We start from the raw sequence: 9,296 nt of genomic DNA, 5'->3' as shown, positions 1-9,296 counted from the left end.
GCCTGGTCCCAGTCTCGGGCTGGTCCCGGCCTGGTCCCAGTCTCGGTCTGGTCCTGGCCTGGTCCCAGTCTCAGTCTGGTCCCGGCCTGGTCCCAGTCTCAGTCTGGTCCCGGCCTGGTCCCGGCCTGGTCTCGGTCTCAATCCTGGTCTGGTCCCGGCCTGGTCTCGGTCTCAATCCTGGTCTGGTCCCGGTCTGGTCCCGGTCTGGTCTCAGGCCCGGTCCTGGTCTGGTCCCGGTCTCAGTCCTGATCTGGTTCTGCTCTGGTCCCGGACCTGGCTCAGTCCTGGTTCAGTCCGTGTGCAGTACAAAAGTCCGACATCACAGTCACATGTCACATTATCCGTTTTTTCCATTTTTCATTTAAACACAAAATCGAAAAATGAAAAAAACGAATCATTATCTGTTTTTTTCATTTTGGTTTTGAAGACAAATCATTTTTCGTTTTCTTATTTTTGATTTTATGTTGAAAAACGAATGAATGAATGACACACAGTTTGGTCTGACATCAGCCCTGTGCCTCGTGTATCTTCATTAACCTTTCCCTCTCTCTCCTCCTCAGTCATGATCTCCTCTTCCTCCCTGCTCCTCCTCCTCCTGGGGGCGTCCCTGTCCTCGGCGCAGTTGAAGGTCTACAGCCTGCGCGCCACCGACCGACCTGCCCTCAAACCTGGTGTCCACCACGGACGGCTACGTCAAGGTGTACGTCGGCTCCAAGTCCATCGGCCAGACCACGGTGAGGAACGACGACACCGACCCGTGGTGGGGGGAGGAGTTCGCCTACCTCGACGCCAAAGAGAACGACGAGCTGAAGCTGGAGGTGTACGACAGGGACCTGATGTTCGACGACCTGCTGGGAACGTGCAAGCGCCAGATCAGAGTGGGCACCTACCAACACGACTGTTTCCTGTCGAAGGGCGGAACGCTGCACTACTCCTACACACTCGGTTAAACAGGCTCAATAAACGACCGACTGGCAAAACAAGACTCGTGTTTTTTTCTCTCCTCTGACATGAGCTGGTCTCTTGTTTGAACATGTTACCTAAACTTATACTCAATGTACTCAAAAATCACAGGTCAGTGTTTTTAGAAAAAATACACAAATGCTACTTTCAGAACCTAACAAATATTTAAGCACGGCACAAAATGAAATGACTGACAGCTACAAATAATTGGGTCATTTTTACTGAAAACATATGTTAGATGTTACGTTAGATTTAATATTTTAACCTTCCTCTTGTGTTAGGGTCGTCACCAACCCGTTTTACGTTTAACCCTCTCAGGCTCAAATACATTTTTAGTATCAGGAAAAATCTGATATTTGGGGAAAATGATCATATGGGGTAATATACAATCCTGACTTTTGTTTGAGAGACACTTTCACATCCAGTTTGTTCTGGGATGTTGCAGATTTGCAGCGTTGGTCTGGTTTGGTAAATTAACACTGAAGATTGAAAATGATATGAACACTAACCTTTTATAACAATGAAAACATAAAGCTCAGTGTAACAGTTTTACAGTGGCAGAACAGCAGCACTTTTTCATGTGTTTCTCCAACAAATAATTTTTATCCTTTGTAAACAACAAAAGTATTTTGCACTTCTGACAGGTCGTTTGCGTGTAGTCGTTCTTACACAGTCTGCATCGTCCATGTTTATCAGCATGGATGGGAAATAAGGCTCCTGAGTAAAAAAAGCTCATAAAATATGGATGTGGAGTAAGTAGGTAATTGGCATTTAGCTGTTGCAAATCTGCAACGTCTGCCTGGAGAGGGTTAAAATGTATAAAAGAACCACACATAGGGTTAGTTTATTGCATCAAGTCTTTTTTTAACTTTGTCAGGAATCTCTATTTTAACAAAATAATCAAGAACACCTCTGGTTAAAAATGCACGCTTTATGGTGTTAGGGTCGTTTTCGACCCGGTTATAAAAATTTGATTAAAAAGCAATGATAATAACCAAAACTGAAATCATAAACACACTGTCTGCCAAAACAGTGACAACCAGCTCCTCTCCCAGTCATCTGAGCTTTGGGGGAATCTCATTTTGTCAATCAACAGTGTTGGGGAGTAACAGATTACATGTACCGGAGTTATGTAATCAGAGTACAAATGATGAGTAACTGTATTCAGTTACAGTTACTGTTTCAATGAGTGGTAATTGGATTACAGTTACTTTGTTGAAATAAATGGATTACATGGTGGTATTTTCCTGTTTTTACATTTTGGGCTATATCCATTTTATTTTTTATTTTTTTTCATAATTCCACTCATTTCCGGACACTAAACCAGGTCTAAACCAGGACTAAAACAGGACTAAAACAGGACTAAACCAGGTCTAAACCAGGACTAAAACAGGACTAAAAACAGGACTAAACCAGGTCTAAACTAAAACAGGACTAAACCAGGACTAAACCAGGTCTAAACCAGGACTAAACAGGACTAAAACAGGACTAAACCAGGACTAAAACAGGACTAAACCAGGACTAAACCAGGTCTAAACCAGGACTAAACCAGGTCTAAACCAGGACTAAAACAGGACTAAAACAGGACTAAACAGGACCAGGTGTAAACCAGGACTAAAACAGGACTAAACCAGGACTAAAACAGGACTAAACCAGGACTAAAACAGGTCTAAACCAGGACTAAACCAGGACTAAACCAGGACTAAACCAGGTCTAAACCAGGACTAAACCAGGACTAAAACAGGACTAAACCAGGTCTAAACCAGGACTAAAACAGGACTAAACCAGGACTAAAACAGGTCTAAACCAGGACTAAACCAGGACTAAACCAGGACTAAACCAGGACTAAACCAGGACTAAAACCAGGACTAAAACAGGATTTAACAGGACTAAACCAGGACTAAACCAGAACTAAACCAGGACTAAAACAGGATTTAACAGGACTAAACCAGGACTAAACCAGGACTAAACCAGGTCTAAACCAGGACTAAACCAGGACTAAACCAGGACTAAAACAGGACTAAACCAGGTCTAAACCAGGACTAAACCAGGACTAAAACAGGACTAAACCAGGACTAAACCAGGACTAAACCAGGACTAAAACAGGACTAAACCAGGTCTAAACCAGGACTAAACCAGGTCTAAAACAGGACTAAACCAGGACTAAAACATCTCAACTCAATGGGCAAAGAGTTCCAGAGTTTTGGAGCGGCCACTGCAAAAGAACAATCAGCCCACTGTTGGCACCGGGACCGGGGGAACCTCCAGCAGATGTGTCCCAGCAGATCGTAGAGCTCTGCAGGTGGGGGGTCAAAATCTCACACAAGTATGAAGGTGCAAGACCACTGACTGCATTAAAAACTAGAAAAGCAGTCAGAGAGCGCAGACCTCCGCCAAGGACTACAGTCCCCCTCATATTAATTGTGTTTTCCATAAATATTTGTCTCGTATCTTTCAATTTGGAATATGAAAGAGGATCCCATTGTCCATCCCTGAGTCAAATTTCATGGGGTTTGGTCAATAATTAACAGAGATATTGAGAAACAAAATTTTTGGCCCCATTTACCACAATGTTAACTAAAATTTCAAAGTGATCCAGAATCCAGGATTTCTTCCGGATCACCCCCAAAATGAAATCAGTTCTTCCTTTTCACATTTCCAACAAATCCTGAAAATTTCATCAAAATCGGTCCATAACTTTTTGAGTTATGTTGCTAACAAACAAACAAACAAACAAACAGACAAACAAACAAACAAACAAAAGACAAACAAACAAACAGACAAACAGACAAACAAACAGACAAACAAACAAACAGACAAACAGACAAACAAACAAACAAACAGACAAACAAACAAACAGACAGACAAACAAACAAACAAACAAACAAACAAACAGACAAACAAACAAACAAACAAACAAACAAACAGACAAACAAACAAACAGACAAACAAACAAACAGACAGACAAACAACAAACAAACAAACAAACAAACAAACAAACAAACAAACAAACAAACAAACAGACAAACAAACAAACAAACAGACAAACAAACAAACAGACAAACAAACAAACAGACAAACAGACAAACAAACATAACCTCCTTGGCGGAGGTAATTAACATCAAAAATGTTGTCTTGTTTTCCTGTATGTCTGCACACTAGAGATGTGTGGATGGGCGACTTTTTCATCGCAAAACTCATCATCCGCCCACCGTCCGCTCGTCTCCTCCCATTTGCTCCGAGTTCAAAGTTTTTTATTTGAGGAGTGAATCCGCCACCCGCCCCAATTTTATTTAAATATAATTTTTCGTCACGTCATCCGCCCGACCCGCGGATTAACGGCGGATACAACACACACACACACAGACACACACACACACACACACACACACACACACACACACATACACACACACACACACACACACACACACACACACACATACACACACACACACACACACACACACACACATACACACAGACACAGTTTCAGTTGAAGAGAAACTGCGTCAGGCACATACTTCACTGTTTCATTGTCTGTTTTTACTCATAAGTTGCTTCTCAACCAGGACTAAACCAGGATTTAACCCGGACTAAGCCTGGACTAGACCAGGACTAGACCAGGACTAAGCCCCAGGTAAAGTTGAGGGAGCAGAGGAGGACGTCCTGAGTCCTCATCTTCATTTCAGTTCCTCTTGTTCTAATGGATAAATTGTCGTTTATTTATCTGTCCACAGTTTTACCCAAACTTTTTTACACCACAGACAGAAAGGTAAATCCTGTTTTAATCCTGTTTTAATCCTGTTTAAATCCTGTTTTAATCCTGTTTAAATCCTGTTTTAATCCTGTTTAAATCCTGTTTTAATCCTGTTTAAATCCTGTTTTAATCCTGTTTAAATCCTGTTTTAATCCTGTTTAAATCCTGTTTTAATCCTGTTTAAATCCTGTTTTAATCCTGTTTAAATCCTGTTTTAATCCTGTTTAAATCCTGTTTTAGTCCTGTTTAAATCCTGTTTTAATCCTGTTTAAATCCTGTTTTAGTCCTGTTTAAATCCTGTTTTAGTCCTGTTTAAATCCTGTTTTAATCCTGTTTAAATCCTGTTTTAATCCTGTTTAAATCCTGTTTTAGTCCTGTTTAAATCCTGTTTTAATCCTGTTTAAATCCTGTTTAAATCCTGTTTTAGTCCTGTTTAAATCCTGTTTTAGTCTTGTTTTAGTCCTGTTTAAATCCTGTTTTAGTCCTGTTTAAATCCTGTTTTAGTCCTGGTTTAGTCCTGGTTTAATTCTGTTTTAGTCTTGGTTTAGTCCTGGTTTAATCCTGGTTTAGTCCTGGTTTAGTTCTGGTTTAGACCTGGTTTGGTCCTGGTTTATTCCTGGTTTAGTCCTGCTTTAGTCCTGGTTTAATCCTGTTTTAGTCCTGGTTTAATCCTGTTTTAGTCCTGGTTTAGTTCTGGTTTAGACCTGGTTTGGTCCTGGTTTAGTTCTGGTTTAGTCCTGGTTTAGTCCTGTTTTAGTCCTGCTTTAGCCCTGGTTTAATCCTGTTTTTATCCTGTTCTCTAAACCAGGACTAAACCAGGACTAGACCAGGATTAAACCAGGACTAAACTAGGACTAAACCAGGTCTAAACCAGGACTAAACCAGGATTAAACCAGGTCTAAACCAGGACTAAACCAGGTTTAAACCAGGTCTAAACCAGGACCAGAACCAGGACTAGACCAGGTCTAAACCAGGACTAAAACAGGACTAAACCAGGACTAAACTAAAACTAAACCAAGTCTAAACCAGGACTAAACCAGGACTAAACCAGAAGAGTCACTTTGGTTCAGTATTTGGACTTGGATTTGTTCCATGTTCCACTTTTGGCCACTTTAAAGCTCCATTCTGCAACTTTTCTGTCCATGAACACATTATTGCTTTGTCTGGAATGTTCCTCAGTACGGCATTAAATCTTTCTATCTCCGTGGAGACCAAACCAGATCCAGGTCAGATCTGTGGAGAGGCCACCCGCTCACAGTCACAATGTCTGTTTTGTTTTTCGAGGTTTGTTTGAGCTGTAAAACCTCCTGGAAGTGAATACATGTAAAGTCGAGCTGTTTAAAGTCACACTGCGGAACATTTCAGGCAGAGCATTTTAAATATTTGCTCCTCGTGTTGTTGAAAGTCCGAGAAGAGGAAGTGGGTTTGGTTTCCTCAGATTTCCGGTGTTGGTTCATGACACCAGAGCAGATTGTGTCAGGGGTTTGGTGGGTTAGAACCAGGACTAAACCAGGTCTAAACCAGGACTAGACCAGGTCTAAACCAGGACTAAACCAGGTCTAAACCAGGACTAAACCAGGTCTAAACCAGGACTAGACCAGGTCTAAACCAGGACTAAACCAGGTCTAAACCAGGACTAAACCAGGTCTAAACCAGGACTAAACCAGGTCTAAACCAGGACTAAACCAGGTCTAAACCAGGACTAGACCAGGTCTAAACCAGGACTAGACCAGGTCTCAACCAGGACTAGACCAGAACTAGACCAAGACTGAACCAGGACTAGACCAGGACTGAACAAGGAGTAACAGGACTAGAGTGACAGAGAACTACAGGATTCACAGGGAGCCACAGGGAGCCACAGGAGTCACAGGGAGCCACAGGGAGCCACAGGGAGCCACAGGGATCTACAGGAGCCACAGGGAGCAACGGGAGCCACAGGGAGTCACAGGGATCCACAGGGAGTCACAGAGACTCACAGGGATCTATAGGAGCCACAGGGAGTCACAGGGATCTACAGGAGCCACAAGGAGTCACAGGGAGCCACAGGGAGTCACAGGGATCTACAGGAGCCACAAGGAGTCACAGGGAGCCACAGGGAGTCACAGGGATCTACAGGAGCCACAAGGAGTCACAGGGAGCCACAGGGAGTCATAGGGATCTACAGGAGCCACAGAGAGTCACAGGGATCTACAGGAGCCACAGGGATCTACAGGAGCCACAGGGAGTCACAGGGATCTACAGGAGCCATAGGGAGTCACAGGGATCTACAGGAGCCACAGGGAGTCACAGGGAGCCACAAGGAGTCACAGGGAGCCACAAGGAGCCACAGGGAGTCACAGGATTCACAGGGAGCCACAGGAGCTACAGGGAGTCACAGGAGTCATAGGGAGCCACAGGGAGTCACAGGTATCTACAGGAGTCACAGGGATCCACAGGGAGTCACAGGGAGCCACAGGGAGTCACAGGGAGCCACAGGGAGTCACAGGGATCTATAGGAGCCACAGGGAGCAACGGGAGCCACAGGGAGTCACAGGGATCCACAGGGAGTCACAGGGAGTCACTGAGACTCACAGGGATCTACAGGAGCCACAGGGAGTCACAGGGATCTACAGGAGCCACAAGGAGTCACAGGGAGCCACAGGGAGTCACAGGGATCTACAGGAGCCACAGGGAGCAACGGGAGCCACAGGGAGTCACAGGGAGTCACAGAGACTCACAGGGATCTATAGGAGCCACAGGGAGTCACAGGGATCTACAGGAGCCACAAGGAGTCACAGGGAGCCACAGGGAGTCACAGGGATCTACAGGAGCCACAAGGAGTCACAGGGAGCCACAGGGAGTCACAGGGATCTACAGGAGCCACAAGGAGTCACAGGGAGCCACAGGGAGTCATAGGGATCTACAGGAGCCACAGAGAGTCACAGGGATCTACAGGAGCCACAGGGAGTCACAGGGATCTACAGGAGCCATAGGGAGTCACAGGGATCTACAGGAGCCACAGGGAGTCACAGGGATCTACAGGAGCCATAGGGAGTCATAGGGATCTACAGGAGCCACAGAGAGTCACAGGGATCTACAGGAGCCATAGGGAGTCACAGGGATCTACAGGAGCCACAGGGAGTCACAGGGAGCCACAAGGAGTCACAGGGAGCCACAGGGAGTCACAGGATTCACAGGGAGCCACAGGAGCTACAGGGAGTCACAGGAGTCATAGGGAGCCACAGGGAGTCACAGGTATCTACAGGAGTCACAGGGATCCACAGGGAGTCACAGGGAGCCACAGGGAGTCACAGGGATCTATAGGAGCCACAGGGAGCAACGGGAGCCACAGGGAGTCACAGGGATCCACAGGGAGTCACAGGGAGTCACTGAGACTCACAGGGATCTACAGGAGCCACAGGGAGTCACAGGGATCTACAGGAGCCACAAGGAGTCACAGGGAGCCACAGGGAGTCACAGGGATCTACAGGAGCCACAAGGAGTCACAGGGAGCCACAGGGAGTCATAGGGATCTACAGGAGCCACAGAGAGTAACAGGGATCTACAGGAGCCACAGGGAGTCACAGGGAGCCACAGGGAGTCACTTCTGTACATTGCACAAATAACACAGTACTTCATGTTTCATGTTTTCATGTTTTCTTTCAGAGCGTGGCTCCCTGTGGACGTGCGACATGAGTGATTTTCAGAAGAGCCACAAAGACTGGACCGATGATGTCACCAGGTTTGTGGAGCTTTCACTGTCACTGTCCTCTGGACGTCTGTTTGACCTTCTCAGTTTGTGACTGATTTCCTTCTTTGAACAGAAACACTGAAAACTCTGGTCCCTGCTGCGTGTCCCTGAGAAGTGACAGTTCCAAAGGTTTAGGGGTCAGCTTCAGAGAGGCTCCTGAACACCTGAGGTAGAGTGGGACTCCAGTAGGATTGTTTAACATAAATATTTGAACTTTAAGCTGCACCGAGTCCTTTTAGATCAGTCATGTCCAAACTATGGCCCAGACAAATTTTTTTGGACCTCAGGCTTCCAGGTGAATTGGCTCAAATGACCTTGCATCAGTTCAAATTAACGTTTTACTGCAAGTTTTTTGAAAATCGACCTTGATAAAGCAAATATTTAATATTTAGTGTGTGGATTTAAGCATCTTAGTATGAATAAAGAGTGAAGACTTATTGTTTAACGTGTTAAACGTGCACAATTTTCAATTATTAACTTATTGAGCACCAGTTTACAGCCCTCGATCAGTCTTTGCTTCATCTGTGTTTAGAGATGTGGCCCTTGATGAAAAAAGTTTGGACACCCCTGTTTTAGATGTTTGTATTTTAATTCTTCGATGTGCTTAAACTTCAGTCTTCAGTGATCCTTGGTCACACTGATTTCCTTTTTTTGGCAGGAACCCTGAAAACTCTGGTCCCTGCTGTGTGTCTATGAGAAGTGACAGTTCCAAAGGTTTAGGGGTCAGCTTCAGAGAGACTCCTGAACACCTGAGGTAGAGTGGGACTCCAATGGAATGTCTGGACACTGGGATTGTTTTACATTTTACATCTGAACTTTAAGCTGCACTGAGTCCTTTCAGAT

General features: G+C 44.9%; 1 pseudogene; it reads left to right on the top strand.

Moving 5' to 3' along the window:
* The first annotated feature begins 560 nt into the window (after positions 1 to 560).
* On the top strand, positions 561 to 969 carry LOC110159178 (extended synaptotagmin-1-like; annotated as a pseudogene).
* Positions 970 to 9,296: the final 8,327 nt, after the last annotated feature.

This window comes from Boleophthalmus pectinirostris, unplaced genomic scaffold (genome assembly GCF_026225935.1).
Source record: "Boleophthalmus pectinirostris isolate CB_2022bp ecotype Guang Dong unplaced genomic scaffold, ASM2622593v1 HiC_scaffold_4, whole genome shotgun sequence".
Taxonomy (NCBI): domain Eukaryota; kingdom Metazoa; phylum Chordata; class Actinopteri; order Gobiiformes; family Gobiidae; genus Boleophthalmus; species Boleophthalmus pectinirostris.
Note: the sequence above shows the minus strand (reverse complement) of the source record. Positions and strands in the feature narration are given on the sequence as shown.